Genomic DNA, 9,390 nt, shown 5'->3' with positions numbered 1-9,390 from the left:
CCAGCCCCTGTCTCACCCCTCTCCTCAGCAGGACAGGGGGCAGAAAATAAGATTAAAAACTCATGGGTTGAGATCAAGGCAGTTTAATGGAAGAAGGCAAAGGCCACACGTGGAAGTGAAGCAAAAAAAATATCTATTCTCTACTTTGCATCAGCAGGTGATGCCCATTGACTTCTAGGAAGCAGGGCCCCCATACATGTGGCAGTTGCTTTGGAAGAGAAATGCCTTAAAGATTAATCCCTCCCCTCACCCTTCTCTCAGCTTTTATTGCTGAGCATCACAGCCACATGGTAGGGAATATCCCCTTTGGTCAGTTTGCGTCAGCTCTCTGGCTGTATCCTCTGCCAGACTCCCCCGCCCACCCAGCCTACTGGCCTGGGGAAGGGGGAGTGTTGGAGAGAGAGCCTTGATGCTGTGGGAGCACTGCTCAGCAGCAGCCAAAACACTGGTGTGTTATCAACACCCTTGTAGCTACGAATAAAAAGCACAGCACTATGAGGGCTGCTATGGGGAAAATTAGCTCCATCCCAGCCAGACCCAGTACACTGCTGCAGGTAAAACAAGAAATACTGATAATAAATGAATATAATAGTTATCTTAGACAGACTGCAAAACAGAGGCTAGCACACCTGGCAGATTGTGCTTTAGCAGGGATCCTCCCTGCTGCCAGGAGCAAGCCACCGCCCTTGCATTGCCCATATAACTCCTTAATATTGGCAGGCCACGCTTTGTGCAGGAGTACTTTGCTCTGATGTGAAAGCACCACTGGAAATAATGGCTTTGGCTGCCCAAGGTGTGCCAGAGGCATACTGCAGTCTGGGCTGCCCTCCCATGCAGCCAGGAGAGTCTCAAGAGAAATCCCAAGGTCCTTCACTATATTTTTTATGACAAAGAAGCTTCAAGGAGGTACAAAGGGATAGGATCACCTTTGCTTTAAGGCAGAAAGCAAACAGTCAAAAGGGCTGTTATCAGCCTTCAGATATTAAGAAAAGGTGCCCAGAAATAGTTAAGCACAAGGACCAAAAAATGTAACCTAAGGAATTATTGCATTCCTATGGGTGGAGGTTGTTAAGAGTGGGCTGGGCAAGTGTCTCACCAAGGGGCTCAGACTGGGCCAGGGGAATAGCTCAGTGGGTCTCCTAAGATCCTGGAAGTCCTAATTTTATTATTTTGTCTTGGACTTTCCACTATAATTACCAGTTTAAGTGTGTTGCACAGGGGTAGCTGTGTAGGGCTCTCAGATTCCCCCCTTTATCTTCAGTCTCAGTGAAATGCCTTACCAAGTTGGTGGAAGAAGTTGCTGCTTTCTAAAATGTGTCACTTTAGAAGCAGTTAAAGTGAATTTCGGTTGTTGACTAGTTTCCAATAAAAGCTACAGGTATGGTTTTACAGAACAGTAACAAAAGAAGCATTTCCTTTGGTTTTAACTCATTTTGTAGTAGTATCTTTGCATGCTCTTAGCAGCATGTGTCCAGCTTTAGAGTCATCTGAGAAAGGATAATCATATGTAAGATTTTAGAAGTCTGGAAGAAATCACCAGAATAGCTTGTGCACAAAAAAAAAAGAGAGAGTCCATTTTCCAGTATTTTGCTAGGAATGGAAGCATAGTATCTGAAGAGGGTACCTAATGGCCTTCCAAACACCTTTTCAGCCCAATGCCAGGCCTGAAACTCGCCCTCATGCAGAGGGCAAGTATACACCCAGCAAAGAGTGAGAACCAGTCCTCTTGCTGGTGTCCTACCACTTCAGGTCCCACTGTGATTAAAGTTGGTTTGGGGCAAAAAGACTCCAGGATAAGTGTCCACCTTCAGTGTGGGTTGAACAGTAATGGCAGTTTCTGGCTCCCTGTTTCCCGGGCCTTAGATTAACATGACGGAAGGAAGCAAGAGGATAGTTGTTTTTAACAGGTGGAAGATGTATCTTTCCTAGAGTCTTTGTTGATATTTTTGTTTTAAATAATAAGTAAGTCATGGCATTGGCATGCTGAAGCCCCAGAAAGGGTGGGCTATTTTGCAGAGGACGGCAGTACAATCAAAGACACATCACAAAAGTGGTCTGGCAGATGGTTGCACAGTCTAGGATAGAGGAATTTCAAACAAATATAAGATCAATATGTTTATTATTGTTATTCTCATTGTCATTGTTATTAGTTGAAACATGACATTCTCAAAGTATAGCTGAATTTGCTTCTAACAGTGATATTTGGAGATAATGGATCACAAGTATTTTTACTTTCCTTTCTGTTCTTCCTGAAAAGCTTGACTAATTGCTTTCCATCTCACAGTGAAGGCTGATGCACAAAGTTGATGGGAATGCACTGCAGTAGATGTAAGGACGGTAAGGAAGACAATACCCTAACTACAGATCAGTTTAAACCAAAAGCTGAATTTCTGGTTAAGACTGTCACCTCATTTTATACTTTATCGGAAAATTAGTGAGTGGAAGCTTTTACATCCAAACTTAATCTGGCATTAACTTTTCTTACTAGTTATCTTCTCTAAGTTATAACCCTACATTAATTCCACTTCGTAAGGTTTTTCAAATCTTATATTAATTCTTTTGCTTGTAAGTGCACATAAAACTTTGCATTACTTTTACAGCCAATAGAGTCTTCAGAAAATGACAGCTCCCGTTTTTTTGTAAAGATGTATTTTCTACTTGCCCTCATACTACATTTCTACCCGAAGGACATACAATCATGCAGTCAATGGATTTGTTCTATTCCCAGGACATTCTGGTGGCCGTTTATCCCCTTGTTTTTTGTTTCATAGTGGAGGTAGACAAGTACCACTTCATGCTCTCCTCTAAAGCCCAATGAGCCTCTGCCTACTGACAAAAATATGGTTTGAACGCCACAAGGTGGCACCCCGGTCCCGCGTCTGTCCCTGCTCTGAAGGTTTCAGATTTAATTCCGTAGGTTAACATTGTGCCCGTTTAGTTCCAATGAGCTAGAAAGTAATGAAGGTTTTGTATTTGCTGATAGATCCAACTTCATGTACAGGTGAAGCTGTTATTAAGCCAAATCATATACAACGTGTTTGCTTGAGTCTAAGGCTGTACATGGAAATTTTACAAGGTGTATTTTAAACAGCTTTAATGTAGCATTTAAAAAAGAGAAGTTACAAAGAGTTATCAGCAGTATGACTCGAATTCTTCAACACCTCTGTCTATCTGTGGCATTTATACATTGATGATATATGCCATTACCAGAGTGATGAAGAACCATGAGTCCCTGGATGTGTTTGTCCTCACAGCCACTCCAACAGGGTCTAGCAGCATCTCTGCTTTTCAGATGTAAATTTTGAACCAAACATCATGCAGAAAGTCTGTGCCAAGACAAAGGAGGGAACCAGAATTTCTGCATCCCAAGTCAGGATCTCAGGGCATCAGCTGAAGGATTTGGGTTTGTTCCCTTCTGCACTGATTCACAAGGCTGGTGGACCATGGGAGCAGTCTGTGCTATGACCTTAGTGCTGTTGTCACCATGGCAGTCAAAGGACACAAACAAAGTGTTTACTAAACTGCTGGAGATGGAAAAAAAAAAATGCTGTCAGGCACACAATCCCTTCTCCAGGCTTCCTCCCTCCCCCTCCCTGTCCCCATTATCTCTCCCCAAGATCCTTTCTGTAAAATACTGATGTCTTAAAACATAACTGTAAATCTCTTTCCTAGGTACAGATTTTATATGGAACACCTCTTGGGCAGTAAGCTAAACCAAAAAAAAAAAAAAACCAAAAAAACAAAAAACCCAAACAAAAAAAAAAAAAACCCCAGCAAAAAGCTACTTAATTTCAGATCCTGACAGGACTGTCCCTTCAGAACTACAGTTGGAAAATTTACTCTGAATCACGTTTTAAGTAAAATTATTTTATCCAAACTGAGGCATTTTATTTAAGGTGATGGTAACCAATACTATCCAAGGACCATTTTCCAAAAATGTCCTTTTACAGGAGCAATTGCCATGTTGTATTAAGAAGGGCTCTGATCATGAAATTATGAAAGCTCTGATCCTTTTAAAAGCCTGAACTTTTTCACTTACATGCTGAAAATCTGCTTTCTAGACCCCTTTATTACTGCCTTGTGGCTACAGTCAATCATTACCTTCTGCTTTTCCATGCTTTGTTTCCCATGTGCTCTTTTGATTAATCATATTTTAGTAAACTATATTGACAATGTTATTATGCTGTGCCTAATCTCTGTCTTGCTGGCAGGAAAACGGAGCTGGGAGGTGCCAACTTCCCCTAAAAGCAGGAAAATAATAACAGCCTATAAACTGATATTACAACATGTGCTCTGGCTAGTTCTGCTGCCCGCTGCGTGTAACAAGGAATAGCAGGGACCCAGGCGAGGCCAAGGTGGCAGACGGAGTGTGGCCAGGGCAGGGTGCCTTTTGCAGCTCTGCCGCCAAGTGGCTGTGCACCCAAACTGGCCCTGCATCCTTTGCAAGGGATTTTTTTTTTTTTACATAAATGACAACTCTGTATTCCATAAATGGCATAATTGGTATTGTGTAAGCTGCAGTTCTGCACAAGAGACCCAGTAAAATGAATGAAAGAAACAGGAATTATATTCCCTCCTGTTCAGATAAGAGCCTGCCTGTCTAATTCTGTCAGGATGAAGTTTTGCAGTATACAATCTTCAGTTTGTTTGTTCTCTACCCCAAGCTAGGTAGAAAGTCTCGGCCTCAGATCTGTATGGACTATGGCCTTGAGTCAATAGAAATGAGGCATCTTGCTGTAGCCTGCTGGGTGGCTTTCATCCTTCCAACTGTACCGCATTCATCTCCCCTTAAGCAAACAGGCTGAAGCTGAGTATGAAGCATGTCAGATGATGAGCACGAGCTCCTATCACTATGACACCCCTGCCTGCTGTGAGGCTCAGAGGGAGTGCTGTATGCATGCCAAACCTGTTTCTGAAGTTGTTACCTTCAGGCTTTCCACCACGACCTCCCCAAATCTGTGTTTGGTGAGAAAGGAGCGACAGGAGCTGCTGGTGGCTCTGGCTGTGAATGCAGGCAATGTGCAACAGCTGTCTGCGACATGCTGTGCTGCCACACTTCTTCAGAAACACCAAAGTTTAGAAGAGGCACCCGTCACCCCCTGCCTGTCCGCTTTCTTGGTGACTGCACTCGTTGCTGGGCTGCTTGCAGTGGAGAACTCATGCAGAGTGAGATAAACACACTGCAGGCAGTGGGAGCAGGCAGCCTTCTGCCTACAGGCAGGCAAGAGTCGCCTCTCCCCAAGCGCAGCAGTGATTCTCCCATGACAGCTCAGCACAGCAATACCCAGAAGTAGTGTCCCCTGCTTATTCATTCCCATCATGTTGGTGTACTTGCAAGTACTTAAGCACCTTTGAAAACGAAGTATCTTAAAATCTTTTGCAGCTACTCTCTATTACAGTTTGCTAATCCTGATTTAAGAGTAAAAAAATTAATAGTTTAAAGTAATATAATAAATCCTGCTTCTCCTCTGGTTATGCTAATTTGAAAGGGATTTTTCTTCCATGTCATCCCTTATGTAATTGGAAATTTGCCTCCCTCACTAGCATCTGGGCTCCAGGACAGCTACTATCTTCTGTTTGCAGCTACTCTCTATTACAGTTTGCTAATCCTGATTTAAGAGTAAAAAAATTAATAGTTTAAAGTAATATAATAAATCCTGCTTCTCCTCTGGTTATGCTAATTTGAAAGGGATTTTTCTTCCATGTCATCCCTTATGTAATTGGAAATTTGCCTCCCTCACTAGCATCTGGGCTCCAGGACAGCTACTATCTTCTGTTAACTGGAGGCTTATGGCAGGTGCCAGAAACTCTAGTTAAGGGTGCTCACAAGGTGACCATGAGTTTGGAGACAGACCTTCTCCTGGAATCTGAGGTCTAATTAGACAAAATCAAGGACAAGAAACTAAATAACACCATTCCCACTTTACAGATGGGCACCCAAGATGCAGAGTAACGAACTGTTGGTATTTCTGATGTGTTTAAAGTGATCAAAAGTAGCTTGACACCTAAATATTTTTACAAATCAGACAAACAGGAATCCATCCTCTTAAGTTTCAGTCAAGCAGGGGGCTTAAAAGCATGAATAACTTTATTTATATGAATAGTCCCACTGAAGTGGAACAGTTCCTCTGAGCATGCCTAGCATCCTTAGTCCCTCTGCAGGATCAGTCCTTAAGTGCATTTTGTTTCTGAATTATCAGACTGATTTTGAGAAGCAACAGGGAGCCCTCTCTCAGCTGAAAAAGTCATGCACATCAACGGTAGCTAAAAAGTATCTAACATGCCCAGCATTTCTTCCCTTAAAGGGTAATAGACTGAAAAAAAAAAAAGTCTCTGTTTTATTTTTTGTCTCCAATTTCAATCACAGACACAGAAATACCCCACTGCAAAAGTTGGGCATATGGACAAGCAGGTTTTACATATTTATATTGAATTATTATTTTTCTATTGTTTTGTTGGTGGCTACTGCTATTGGGCACCCTTGGGTTTTGACGGTCACATCAAAGGAGCTGCTCTGGCGTGAGAACCTGTCAAAGTGAGCCAGATAATTCATGGATTTATTACTGAGGTCGGTTCCCATGATTGTCAGTGGGCAGCAGCCACTGCTGTGTCGTAATCCCCATTCTCTCGGTAAGGCACATACTGCCTTAAAAAGGTTTAATGATCCAATAGTGATTTACTAATGGGAATCTTTCTTGTGGGTTTAGCAGGCCTTGGAGGAGGAGGGCAGCACATGAAGGTCAGTTTTCAGCAGCACTGAGAAACATTTTTATTTTTGTTTTGAGATTCCTGTTTGTAGTGTTTTTATCCGCAGGTATCGGACCCATGATAACAGGGGGGAGAGAAGAAAGCAGGCACTGATGATGGCGGGTCACGACCAAAGACCTGCGGTAATTACCAAAACCCACACGCTTTGGCCTTTGTGATCAACGAGAGAAAGGGAGTGCAGCGAGGGAGACCGGGACAGCCTGCTGAAACCTCGCTCTTTTGCTGCGGTTGCAACTCATTTGCCTTTCCTTTCTGTCAGGAAAGGAGGAAGGAGGCTGCCCAGTGGGACAGCTGCCCAAAGAGAGGGCAGGGGAGGGAAAAGGCGAGGAAGTGGCTTTGTCTACACAGAGACAAGGAGATGCTCCTCATGCCCCAGGAGCCAGTGTACCCCGCTGACGCTCCCCCTGCCACCCTGGTGCCTCTTCAGAAAAACAAACCCAAGAAAACCCAAACAAAATAAACTCCTTTCTCCTCCACCAAATTACATTTAGAAAGCAACAGAGTGAGAGGGGTTTGGGAGAGAAACAATGTTATTTTATTTTAAGGTTTGTATATTAAACCCAAGTGTTGTGCTGGGAAGAATCATTAAAAACTATTTGAGCTATCCACACACAACAGACCTCATTGTGTTAATCTAGTTGCAAAAGCATACCTTAAATGCATAACACTTTGTTTTAAACTCCCCTAAGTAGAGTCCTTCTCCTGAAGAAAAATAAAGTTACCTGGCTCTCTGAAATACGAAAAAAAATACAGAATTCGGAGTTAAATCAAAACTAAGGGGGGGGAAGTGTAGGCCTTTAAGTAATCACAATTTTGTCTCCTTAGATTTATGGGTTGCCTTGTAGTAATTTATTAGATTTTCACCTACCACACAGTAATTTTTATGGGTATTCTTTATAGGTAAAATAATTTCTTTACATCTTCCAGTTATATACTGTTTCCTGGGGCAGTGTGCTGAATCCATAGTAGGTCTTGCAGTATAATGTATATGAAGACATGGGCAGAATTAGAAATTTCACATCTGTTGGGCAATTACAATCACAATTTCAATGTTGCATCAAGGTATTTTTTTCATCCTGAAGACTTTCCCTTGTAGAAGAGAAAAATGCTGAACGTGGACAGTGTGGAAAGCAAAACTAAGTCAACACCTCAGAAGGCCTTTCCTGTAGAATAAGTAATAGCAATGTTTAAATAAGCATCATCTAAAATATTTAGCTTTTCTTGAATGCAATATCAGCAGCTGTAGTCTGACTCTCCAGACAGTGAAAGTAATCCAATCAGACACATTTTCTTTTATTTCCCATATTTGTCTCCTTTTGCTTCTGATTTTTTAATTTCTAGGGTACAACACTAATTCATGTGTCCCAGCTGTGTGCTGCCACCATGAATGCAGAAAGAGATCCCTTTCAAAGAGAAATTATATTGACATCATTTTATAATCACCACCACTGCTACAGCGAGACCATTAAGAGAAATTCTGAAGTTAGTGTTGAATGAGGTGTTGACTGGCCTTAGTTTTCAAGATCAAGAGATGATAACAACATATTATAATCAAATTATTTTTATACTCTTCTGTTGTTTCTTCAGGTGAGAAGGAGGCTGACTCTTTGAAAAAGTTAGATCACATGTGAAAATACAATTAGGGCTCAAATCCTATCTCTCCACAGATGATGCAAGATATAGAGAAGAAGAAATTCAGTTGCCTGGCCATATGCATTTAGTGCCACTTATGCAGCCTTGGGCTTCTCAGGCATTTGCACAAGGCTGGCAGAGGTGACATAGGACACAAAGAAGACCTGCACCTTCCAGGGTGGTAGCTGGAGCCCAGCTTAGAACATGGCAAATATTTTGTCAACTGAATGCAGACTAAGTGATTGTAGTAGTGCAAAACCACTAACATGGACTTCGAAAGGACAGACTTTGGGCTGTTTAGGATGCTGGTTGGAAGAGTCCCTTGGGAGACAGGCCTGAGGGGCAAGGGGGCCCAGGAAGGCTGGACATTCCTCAAGAGGGTGGTTTTAAAAGCACAGGAACAGGCTGTCCCCATCTGCAGAAAGACAAAGTGTCAGAGAAGATGACCAGCCTGGCTAAACAGAAAGATTTTCCTAGGACTCAGGGAAAAAAGGAGTCTACCACCTCAGGAAGAAGGGTCAGGCAACCCAAAAAGAGTACAGGGATCTTGCCAGGTCATGCAGAGTTAAAATTAGGAAGGTAAAAGCCCGACTGGAACTCAACCTGGCTGCAGTGGTAAAAGATAATTAAAAATGTTTTTACAAATACATTAACAACAAAAGGAGAGCTCCGGAGAATCTCCATCCCTTGTTGGATGCAGGAGGGGACATTGTCACCAAGGGCGAGGAAAAAGCTGAGGTGCTTAATGCCTTCTTTGCCTCAGTCTTCAATAGTCAGACTAGTTATCCTCAGGGTATTCAACTCCCTGAGCTGGCAGACAGGGACCAAGAGCAGAATAACCTTCCCACAATCCAGGAGGAAGCAGTTAACGACCTCCTACGCCACCTGGACATGCACAAGTCTATGAGGCCAGATGGGATCCACCCGGGATTACCGAGGGAGCTGGCGGGGGAGCTTGCCAAGCCACTCTCCATCATTTATCAAAAGTCC

The sequence above is a fragment of the Pterocles gutturalis genome, unplaced genomic scaffold (genome assembly GCF_000699245.1).
Source record: "Pterocles gutturalis isolate BGI_N339 unplaced genomic scaffold, ASM69924v1 scaffold15868, whole genome shotgun sequence".
NCBI lineage: Eukaryota > Metazoa > Chordata > Aves > Pterocliformes > Pteroclidae > Pterocles > Pterocles gutturalis.
Note: the sequence above shows the minus strand (reverse complement) of the source record.